The sequence below is a fragment of the Sus scrofa genome, chromosome 3 (assembly GCF_054392235.1).
Source record: "Sus scrofa isolate SSC_HxYL_T2T_F1_AM1 chromosome 3, Sscrofa_HxYL_maternal_Yorkshire_Landrace_v2.0, whole genome shotgun sequence".
Taxonomy (NCBI): domain Eukaryota; kingdom Metazoa; phylum Chordata; class Mammalia; order Artiodactyla; family Suidae; genus Sus; species Sus scrofa.
This window is the reverse complement of record NC_139385.1, coordinates 128,243,171-128,255,590: the sequence shown is the minus strand read 5'-3', so window position 1 is coordinate 128,255,590 and position 12,420 is coordinate 128,243,171. Positions and strand designations below refer to the sequence as shown.

At 37.4% G+C, this 12,420-nt stretch overlaps 1 protein-coding gene across 1 annotated transcript in view; it reads right to left on the bottom strand.

Moving 5' to 3' along the window:
- Positions 1–12,420, bottom strand: part of LOC102165540 (uncharacterized) — a 1,338,477-nt gene that overhangs the window by 485,383 nt on the left and 840,674 nt on the right. The window lies entirely within an intron of this gene.

Sequence of the window (12,420 nt, the reverse complement as noted above, 5' to 3'; positions counted from 1 at the left end):
TCTCTCATAACCTATGGCTAGGGCTTTAAGGGGCTTATAAGTACTGCCTCTTTCTTTGCTCCCTGAGATTTGAACTACTTGTGGTACATACAAGACAGAAAAATGGAGATGAAGACATTGGCTGAATTTACAGTAAAAAAAAAAAAAAGTGTTTGTACAATATAACATTAGATTTGCCAATCAAAGTGCATATTAATACTCAATGTCCTTACATTAAACAGATATACTCATTCTTTAATGGCAAAACTGGGCAGTCTAACCTCCAGTATAAGGAAAAGCATATCCCCACATGGATTACAAGTCCAATTTTAATCTCTCTAAAAGTAGACCAATCTGAAAGAGTAGAGACAAAGTGCAAAGCATCAGTACAGCATGCTTAGCTATTTCTTTCAAAGTCATCAATCAGATAATTTAGGCCTCCCGTAAGGCAAGGAATTTAGGCTTAAATAAAAGGAAAATACAAAGCGTGTACAATAACTGTTTCTCTTAATATTGTCCAACTTTGTATTCGCTTAACCTCGTCATCTTAAACATCATCCATGGCCAAGCAAGGGTAGAATTTTCCTCTATTTCCATCCTCCTGAGGATGCTTCCACAAAACCAATTGTCCTATTTTGTATTTCTTGGTATAACTAGTGAGTTTAGATTTTTCCCCAGACTGCTTTGAAATGAGCCAGAACAACATATTAATTGATTCTAAGGCCTTCATCTACCTAAGGGAAAAAAATCATTTCCTGTTGTATTCTCCACCTGCATTGTGTCAGCATTCAACTCAAGCCTGGGATGAATTTCACTGAAAGGATTATTAAAAACACCAAGTCCCCTATATGCCTCTCACATTAAACAATCCAAAGAATTTCAGGCCACTCCTAACTCTAAAGAATTTATCCAAAGCCAAGTTATGTCCTCAGAATTCAGTACTTATTATTGCCAAAGAGTCCATTACTAGGGTGACAAAAGAAGATTATAATATGTCATCTTTTGCAAGATCCAAAGGAAGAGAAAGGGATGCGCTGAACAAAGCATGGTAAATTCATCCTCCTAAATTCAATAGTCAGATAGAACACCCCTCCTCTTGAAGGGACAGGGGATATAGAGAAAATCCAGGAGTGTCAGTCTTGTGAAGTCTTTCCACATGTTGCTATGTGAATCAAGGAATAAATGTGACTTCCTAACACCCAGACATACTGCATTGACAAGATCTGATTTTTACAATAGGAAAACAAAGAGATATACTTTTTTAATGTCCATACCTTCCTGAGGTCCAAAGAATTCTTCAGCATCTGCCCCTAAAGATCATTTGCAACGAGCTTCCTCTCTAACCCCAAGTTTATATATTCCAAAAAATGCAAGTCAGTCTATAATTAAGACAAGGCAATCATTGAGAAGCAATTCTGTTTCAATAAAGACTACTAAGTTAGTAAGATGACTTAAGCAAGGATTGGGATAAATGAAGTGTATGCCATATTTATAAGCACTATCTTTAATAAATAATCTTAAATGAATTAATTAGAAATATGTGGATCAAGATCAAAAATGGCCTTTATTAATATGACAAAGTTTTAGATATGAAATAGAAAATAAATAACTAAAAAAGGAATAAAATTCTAAATTTTACTTACTTTACTTGTAATGATTAATTCCCTTTTTGACCATATCTTAAGCATCTATATTAATTACTACAGGCTGCGAAAGATCTCAAAAAATATGTCATAGAACAGCCAGCTTTCCAGGTTATTTATTCCAGTCTGTGAGTGTTTGAATGTTCTCTATTATATTTCCACTTTTTCAATTACATCTTCACTGAGGAAATCCAGACCATTCTATTCCGCCATGAATAAGACAGGATCCAGTGAATTGCATCCAACATGCTGAGTAAATATGTATGTACCTAAGTCCTATTCATGTTTCAAGATCCACTGTCTATCTTTTCTCTTATAAGGAACTTTCCCAAAGTCTCAAAATTCTATGAATAGACATTAATGCAAAAAAAGGAAAAAAACTGCATGACTAGACATCATAATAAATGTATACATCTTGTCACATAAACAGGTATGAACATGGTATATACATAATATACATGATGGACATTTTCAAGATGATTTGAAGTAATTTATAATAAAAACCCCATTTAAAATAGAATAGCTAAAAGTATTCTACAAAATGTTTGGAAACTCAATAACCATCAAATCAAGATTAATTCAAAATCCTATGCTTGGGAGTTCCCACTGTGGCACAGCAGATTAAGGCTCCAGCAATGTCTTTGTGGCTACATGGGTCTGATCCCTGGCCCACCATAGTGGGCTAAGGATCCAGCATTGCTGCAGCTGTGACACAGGTTGCAGTTGGAGCTTGGATTCAGTCCCTGGCCTTGGAACTTCGATATGGCGAGGGCGTGGCAGGAAGGGAAAAAAATAATCCTATGCTGAACTATAGATATCTCTATGCCTTTGACTAGTAAGACGACTGGATGCAAAGCTAACAACCATTTATGCAAATACAAAAGCAGACTTCTTTTCCTGACTAGATATGGAAGCACCCTATCACCATATTGTACTCATAGAGAGACATTTTTTTTCCCTTGAAGTTGTTCATATCCAAGCATGTGCTTCTCAGTTCTTCATCATAGGGTAAAGATGAACAACAAAGTCTGGACATATTTTTTAAAAGCAAATTTACTGTCTGTTATCTCAGAGTGGCTTTTGTAGAACATATGAATTTACTGCATCTTTTTTTTTCCAGAGTCAGACACTATAAAATAAATTCCTAGTTAGGTATTTGGTGGAATTCACAGTTTACTCATTTTGATGCTGGGGAATGGTAGGCAAAATAAATGTTGTCATTTGGCTGAGCCACTATTAAAAAAAAAAATGAAGGAGGAGTTCCTGTTGAGGCTGAGCAGATTAAGAATCTGACATATGGATCAAACCTGCATTCTCATGAACACTATGTCAGGTTCTTAACCTGCTCAGCCACAATGGGAACTCCTCTTTCATTTTTTTGCTTATGTTGGTCCTAAAAGAAATTTTAAAAAATTCTTTTGTCCTATTTTTTACAGTAATAATCAGAAGATTAAAGGTCTACAAAGTATGCTATTATTACCAATAAATTAATCTATCAAATAAATATTTGTTGCTATTTATAGCACCTATGTAAGGATTTCGATATGAATAGTCCATTGGAGAATTCTTGATTTTCATTGTCATGACAGATGACTGTGCTTGTATTTCATGTAAAAACTGAGTTACATCATTTGAGAACATGTTAATGTTATTAGAAGGAAAATCTCTACTATGTTACTTTATAACTGTATACATATAATCAATGCACTGCTTCTTCTCAGTCTGGTTCTGGGAGTTATATCAGCTGTTAAAGCTCATATTATGTACTTTTCCTTGAATCCAATTTCAATATAGATATCCTCTAATAATTAACATACATAAATATATATCCACTGTATCTATGTGTATGTATCTATATAAAGTATTGATTATTTATTGAATGACCTTTATATAGTATGGATATTCACTATAGTTTTCTATTACTTTTGTTTTCAATTCACCTTCAAGTACATACAAGGAACATTCTGAAGATCAAAAGCTCATTAAGCAATTGAATATGGATTATGTAAGTTAAAAACAGAATATTAATTAGATGGGTGTTTTTAAAAAAAAAAAAAGATTTGCCTTTAAAATAATTTAATCAGAGGATTCTGCATGGTGTCTGTTTCAAAATGTCCTTCTAGAGCAACAAAATAAGACTTAGAAATCAGCCACGTACAGAGTGACACCATTCTTCTGGCTTGCTCTGAAGAATTTTACTTCAAATTAACTATTGGGCATTTACCTCAATCAACAGCATTTATAAACTAAAGCAAGGGTATTATTCTCCCCAAGCAATCCATAGTCTGCTTACACCACTATAAGAAGTATAGGATCACTGAACAGTAAAGCCCTGACCCATAATTTGGCATCACCATTAGCCTTGAACTTTTGGACAAGCATCTGACAAGCATATGCCTGGCCCTATGTTAGCAGAGGAGATGAGTGAGAGATGACATCATGCTTATTTTGATGGAGCTTACATGTTTGATTCCTCTCCCACACCCAAAGTTAAATAAATCATCATTGTTCATTGAATAATGACCTTAAACTTTCCTGCATAATGAATTATCTCATTGAAACTTCTGTCTCTCAAAGCATTATCCACAGAAATATGTTTAATCAAAATTATCAAGCATGTGAAGAAAAAATACGTGAAAAAAATGATTTAATTTAGCCAAAGTGATACACCGACACTTTGCAGTCAAATTGTGGATGCCTCTCTCCGTGAAAGCTATAGCCTTCTAGATAACAAGATTTACTTGGGTATACAAATAGTCATAAAAGAAGAGCAAATGGTTCATTAATTTACCAAGTTTATATTAGACGATGTTGGTCTTCAGCCAAAAAACACTTACCAGTAGGTGGTTATAAAGTAAGCTTTCCTAGGTCCAAATGACATCTATATTCTATTAAGTGCTTGGAGCTGCTCTGGTATGCCAGTAAACAAGACTATCACCCACAAGATCTGAGATGCGACAAATGATAATGAGCTAAATCTCTGCTCCATCTTCACATTCAATTTGGGGACCTTTCTGGATAAAAAGGCTATTAAGCCCAGAGATGTCATAGCCATCAAAGCGTCAATATAAGAGTCATTTATTTTTCAGGAGCTTTACTTCATATGTTAACCTTTCCAGAGTTAGGTTCTAAATGCTCCAGGATCAATTAGAATTAATCCAAAGCATAATATTAAACTACACTTTCCTTTTATTTATGTATTTTTCATTCTTTTGCCAGAAACAGATAGGCATGGCTGGTTTGCTAGCGAATAGCCCTCTATAAAGAAAAACATTTCCTGCCTGTGATCATTACGCAAGGCAAATATTTTCCCTGAGAATCTTATAATACATCATGCTAAATAGGAAAATGATACGGCCTTAGTGCGGTCAACTGTAAGTTCTAGGAAGAAAGCTCACTGGTTTCTTGATGAGTTAGGACCAGTGAATTGGTAGAAAGGATAGGAAAGACACCCTCCATCTCCATCTGCCATGTGGCTTCTTTCCACCAGGGATTAATTGGCTTGAACTGAACTAGCAGGTACTCTCTGTGCAATTGCTTGATGAGCTGAGGAGGCTCTCAGTTCAACCTCTGATTAGCCTGTTGGAATGCCCAGGTGAGGTGCTAATTGTTGCAGAAACCCAAATTTAAAATTTCAAACTAAATTCTGGTTGACAATATAGAAGAAACAGAACTTAATCAGGAAAAACCTGTGTTCTTTTTTTTCCTTACAATAGAAAGCCATCTCAAAAGACCAGGTCTGCCTTTGATGTATGTGCTTTAAATAACGATGGCATTTCTGTCATCCATTTTTTCATTTTCAGAAAGACAGGGATGGTTAAAAATATTATATAAGAATGTATAGCAGATTTTTGAATCAACAACTGTGAAGAAACAACGTGAATAACTAAATTAAAGATGTGACAATTGAGAAATTGGAAACAAGTTATTATGGAGCATGTGTACACTCAAGGTTCCTAAAAGGTTCTTAAAATAGAATTAATCCTTACAAGCCACTAATGTTTCTGTACTAGATTAATGCTACTATTCACAGAAGCTGATCATCCCCAAGGAAGTTCACAGTACATCAAACTAACACTGTTCACTAAAGGGCAATTATATTTGGTAGAAATAATCCCCTTGAAAGTAGAAAAAGAAAAGAAAATCAATCACTTCATGATTTAATGGACTACCCAACAAACAGCAATGCCAGCCATTACCAAATATGACTTACTCTGGTGATAATTAGAACATACTGAAAAAAACACTCATACTTTGGACCACTTTAAATTCAAGCCTATTCAAACTTAATTCATATTGTCTATACTATAAAAATATCAGCGGTTTTGAAAATTTATCATAAATTTTTGCTATTTGTTATTGGATCAGTCATTTAAGAAATATTTATTATCTACAATATGCTAGGTAGTATCTTTTGTGCATATTTTCTTTTTCTTTCTTTTTTTTTTTTGTATCTTTAGGGCTGCACGCATGGCACATGGAAAGTTCCCAGGCTAGGGGTCGAATCCAAGCCGCACCTGCAGGCCTATGCCACAGCCACGCAATGTGGGATCCAAGCCACATCTGTGACCTACACCACAGCTCACATGGCAATGCCGGATCCTTAACCTGCGGAGCAAGGTCAGAAATAGAACCCGCATCCTCATCGATGCTTGTCGGGTTGGTTAACTGCTGAGCCACGACAAGAACTCCTTTTTTTTTTTTTCCCCAAATTCTTTTGTATTTACTAAGAGCCTACCCTTATCCATAACCTCCCTTTCTGTTGTCCCTTTACGCCAGTCTTCACCTAACATATGATATGCTGAAACATGGTCAGCAGTTGCTGCATTTACACCTGCTCCTTTGCTTGTAAGATTCAGCATTTCCATCTACATCTGCCAAAGTCTACTCTTCCATCTAGGCTCTGTGTCATGTTCAAGTAAAATTAGTAGACATTCTCATCAGAGCAAATCTCTCCTTTTGGGGGGGCCTCTCATGTCATTGTACACATATTTCTATTATAGCACATTTCATGGTTTTTCATAGCTGAAAACTTACAAGTTTTTCTTCCCCCAGACCTGTGGATTTTTGAAAAGGGAGAACGTATCTTTCCCCAGCTCAGAGACAGAAACAATGTAGAAAATGTGAACTACAGAAACGAGTACAGAAGGTTGAAAATCCATCTAGAAAGGACTTTATCATCCTCATTGATGGTTTAAATTTGTTGAAATTTTGCAATCCACATTCTATTTCTATGAAGGTGGTTGCAGCATAATTAAGGCTTAATAAACGGATATGGAGTTCAAGATCCAGCTATGCCATTTATCCGCATGAATGCCTGTGGAGAAATTCTTTAAGCTCCTAAAGGCTCAGGTTCCTCATGGGAAAACAGTGATGACAACAATACCTATTTAATAGAAATTTTGTAAGGATTAAATGAGCTAATTTTATAAAGAGAAAACTGTAAGGGGTATAGTACATGTATACTCTTACTAGACTTACTAGACTAGCTCATGAGTATACATGAATAGAACTGGTACAGAACTCATCAGTGCCCTGAAGAACACTGAAAAGCTAAAGACATTTTAATGGGTCTTGAGGCTATCAATAAATAAGTCTTTGAGAATTATCTCCACTGCCTAAGACATCTTCTCTTTCACAGGGGAGAATCCAAAACACTAAGGCCCCGTTGGAGGGTATATATTCCATATCAAGTTTTCTTCCTCCATTTCTACCATTGCCCTCATCTATATCTCAAGAGAGGGATGTTCCAAACAGTAACCTTTTAAGCTATCCTTCCAAAATCAAAGGCAGGGCTATGCTCACAGTTGTAGACAGTAAACTCATGGTATCGAGTGATAACTGAAACCCTCAATCATGGGCAGATTTTGCCTGACTCTCCCTAGCTAGACATCCTAGCTTTTTTCTTCAGTAGGATGGAGTTTTAGTCCATAAAATACTATTTATTATTCATAATGAGTGATCAAAATAAAGCCATTTTCATTTATTTTTATTTCCAACACCATTCCTAGATCTATTATTGATGTATATAAACTGCACGGACACTTCAATAACATGGTGAAGAGGAAAACCTAAATAGTTCCAGAACAGAGATACAAAAGACACAAACAATGCTTCAATATGTAAGTAAATCTCCCTCCTTCAATATTAAATCTTGTTTTGACATCTCCATGGTTACAGAAAGCTTGGATGTTCTTGGAAAGAATTCTTTGCACAGAGAGGTTTGAATATTGTTTCTTTTAAACTGGGGGTCATTTGTCTAGTTCTAGCAATACACAACTCTCTTCAGCATTAAGAACTTTGATTTATGCCTGCGTGTAAATCCCCTCCCTCATTTACCTAATGAGTAAAGTCAGGTAGGAAATAGAACACATTTTGATTAATAGTGCTTTGATAGTTATCACTTCTTTGCATATGAGGAAGCTTGCTAGTTGCAAATTAGAAAATGATACTTCAGTCATCCAGCCCTCTCTGTGGTCTCTGAGGCAATTCAGCTCTAGTTAAATAACATGAATGAATGTATACTCTTTTTCCTGGCACTATATCCAGTGAGGATAAAAACAGGAATGAACATGGTGCCTGACCTCAAAGAGCTTACAGTACAGATACCAAGTTTATAGCCTGGGTATCTGCAGGGGATTGGTGTAGAATCCAGAAAGATACTAACATTCTCAGATGCTCAAGTCCCTTATATAAAGTGGCCTAGTACTTGCATATAACCTATGCACATCTGCTCATATACTTTAAATCATCTCTAGATTGCTTATAATTTTTAATACAATGTAAATGCTATACATATAGCTGCACATACAATGTTAATCCTATGTCAACAGTTACCTCCAGGTGACAAATTCAAGTTCTGCTTTTTGGGACTTTCTGGAATGTTTTTGGAATATTTTCATTCTGTGCTTGGTTGAATTCCCAGACATAAAACCCCTGTCAGAGAGGGGTTTATACAGAGGCCCTGCTGGATAGTCAGGGAGACAGGCATACAGACACAGAAGTGAAGTGGTGCTTCTCTACCTGTACAGAAGACACGGAAAGCTGAGGCACAGCAGAGGAAGAAACAAGGTCCACCAGGAACAGGAATATGTAGAAAGAAAAACTTCCCATCCCAGCAGTTTGTAGGTATAAATATGGTCTTATTAACATATTAATCACCCTACCCAGCTGATGTAAATGGCTCCCCATGACATCTCCTCAGGTGTTTCCAGGAGGCCCATGGTGATGTCCCTTACACTCCTCATGTTTTTTCTTTTATTCCTTCTGATCCTGCTTGCTTTCCTGTTGATGTTCACTGTTAATAAACCAACTGAGGAATTTCCTTTTCAAAGACCTGAACAGAGGGACCCTCAGTGGAGCCTTCTGCTTTCCTCCGAGAGTGTCAAACCTGACACCACTGATATGCCAAAAAGCAAGCGAGACTCAGGCCCCACCTTGTGGGAGACACACTGTGCTTTGTGTCCTTTTCCAATCTCTGTGCTGCAGTTTTTTAGCTGCTTCTCAAGCACTGCTGCTGGTGCACAATCCGTACTATGCTCCTTTGTATTTTACCTGCAGCTTCTCCCTCTAATGCATTCAATAATAAACACTGGCTGTGACACACACTAATTCCTAGACAACTGAGCATCAAAGTTTTGCTACCAAGGCTTCTCTGCAACCCTCCTATGATTATAAAAGACAGAAATGAGAAGTTCCATGGGGAATATTAGCTCGCCCTTTCATGAAAAGAGCCGCTTAGGCTTAATCCCTGATATAACTCCTAGAAGAGATGGGGCCTGAGTTTGAACTTGAACAATCACTAGATAGGAAAGGTGGAAAACCCATTCCAGGTAGAGGGAACCACCTGGGCATAGCACAGAATATGAGTCATACCAGTTGAGTTTAGTCCAGTGAGAAAAGCCCTGTTGCTGGAGAGAGGATAGAGCCAGATCATAGACAGCCATGAGCGGGCTCTAATCGGAAGCAACTTATTTGGGTTGACATTAGGAAGCCATTATCCCATTTTCTCTGAAGGAAATAACATAGTCTTAACGTACAGTGATTACGTGATCTACAAAAATATGGAGGGAGAAATGGAGGTTAAAAGTACTAGGCAGAGGGGGATAGAATTTGCGACACAACTGTGACAGAGGAGATACTAAAATGCAGCCCTGGCTCTGGAGTAGATGTAAGAAATCCTAAAAGAATATCGACAATTAGGGGACAGTCAAAACTATCAGATTTTGAGGTTGTATAACATAGAAGGTGTTGGTTCCATTAACCAAAACAGGAAATTGGGCTAGAAAAGTACATCTGAGGGTAAAGGTAGGGCGTGGAGAGAATAACAAGCCTATCTCCAATGTGTTGAGCTTATAAAGCCTGTGCTACATTGCAGAGGAATAACCTGGAATCGGATGTCTTAAACTGTGTCCTGGGAAGCAGTTGAGTTGAAGATATATAGAGTTGAGTCATCAGCATGCACCTGGTTGGTTAAAACACATCAGTAGGTGAGGTTGCAAAGTTATTCAAAGCTGGAGTAAGAAATGAGGGCCAAGGAAGAACACTTCAGAACAAAAATAATTTATAACACCTATTTGCTATACCAGTACATGATCCTAAAAGTAATTTGTCCCATGTTCTCTGTCTCACATGATTCAGTATTAGACCTAATGTCTTTCATTCTTTCTACACTTTTTCTATTTTTAAATATTTTCATTTTTCTACTTTTTTGCCATTATTTCTTCACAAAGAGGCCTGGTAAGTGCCATGCTATTACGTGTTCTGAAGATAAACATTCTGTTCAGAAACGAAGCCAAAACAAAAGAGAGAGAATAGATTTCTGGATGCCCAGAGGGATGGGGAGGGAGTGGGATGGACAGGAAGTTTGGAGTTAGTAGATGCCAACTATTACATTTAGAATGGATAAGCAATGAGGTCCTGCTGTACAGCACAGGGAACTATATCCAATCTCTTGGGGTAGAACATGATGGAAGATAATACAAAAAAGGGAAAATATATATATATATACATATATATGTGTGTATGTATATATATATATATAAATGAATGAATGACTAGGTCACTTTGCTGTACAGCAGAAATAGGCACTTCTTTATAGCAGTTATTGTAAATAAACTATACTTTAATTTAAAAATACAAAAATAAAAGAAATGAAGCCAAAAACATTGCCCACAAGACTGGCTTTCTGGCAAATGACTAGATCATGGTACCCTAGGGCCAAGTACCTTTTAGTTTTACAATGCCAGTGCCATGGGAGTAAATTTAGTGGGCCTGGCATTTGCCCAAGTTGTTCTACTGAAGTAAGAGATGGGCCTTCAGGGCACTTACCCTTGATCAAGGTATAAAATTCCTGATTAATAGTGTTATTCTGCATCAGTGGATCACTGGGTATCAACAAGCAAGATTGATGGTTTAAGAAGCCCTTGGCAAAAAGCCCTTGCTAAGATCCATCTTGGGCTCCCTAGTTCTAGGTGCTCCATGTACACAATCAGCGGTTCCTGATGCAGAAGAGGAAGTGTATCCAATGTGGCTTGGAGGAAGCAGGACGACTAGAACTCAGGCCAGGTCTCCCCTGAGCCTTTGCTGTGGGGCAGCCTTTGACTGTAATGCATATCTTTGTAGTAATGCTGCTTCAAAGTGGTTCAGAGATTTGTAAGCACTGTCATTTGGGGTCTTAAATGTCTTTAGAAATTGTACACTGTCAGGAGTTTCTACTATGGCTCAGCGTGTTACAAACCTGACTAGTATCCATGAAGATGTGAGTTTGATCCCTGGCCTCGATCAGTAGGTTAAGGATCCAGAGTTGCTGTGAGCTGTGGTGTAGGCCAGCAGCTGCAGCTCTGATTCAACCTGACCCCTAGCCTACAACTCCCAAATGCTGCAGATTCAGCCCTTAAAGAAAAAAAAAAAAGGAAATTGGACAATGTCTATCCACGATCATGAGTGCAGTGTCTCTAAAACAAATTAAGTAATTAGATCCAAATAATCATGGTCATTTGTTAAAAGCTTAGTAGTCATTTAAAAATATACTTATATTGAAAGAAATAAAATTTCCATTTCATTCTCAAATAACCTATATTAGTCACTAATGGGCTATGTGTCCTGAGGACCCTATAACTTCTCGGACCTTGTAACTCAATGGGGCACAGCTACTCACATTCTGTTTCATGTTGATTTTCACACCATATTTTCTTGTTATCATAGCAAACCTCCTGAAGCCCAGGGATGTAAAGATATGACATTATCTAGAGGAAAGTAGTTCAATCTAATATTTAAACTGTGAAAGACCTTGAGGTAGTAGTTTGAGCCATGTCTAACAAATACTGTTTTTTTTACTTGAGCAATGAAACAATATAAATAAGGCCTGTGAATTTGCTGCAGCACTTGGGGGCACTTTGGCACACATTATGGGAGCCACAGATACAAAAGAATGATACCAGGAGTTCCCATTGTGGCTCATCAGGTTAAGAACCTAACTAGAATCCATGAGGATGTGGGTTTGATCCCTGGCCTCCCTCAGCAGGTTAAGGATCCAGCATTGCTGCAAGCTGTGGCAGAAGTCTCAGATGCAGCTCAGATCCTGTGTTGCTATGGCAGTGGTGTAGGCCAGCAGCTGCAGCTCTGATTCAATCCCTAGCCCTGTAACTTGCATGTGCTTCAGGTGTGGCCCCAAAAAGGAAAAATAATAATAATAATAATGATACTAAACAAGTACCTTATTCATAGATGGTCTTCCTGTAATAATCAACAGCTATATTTTGGAGGTAGAAAGGTGGTTGAGGTAGGGTGGAAAGAC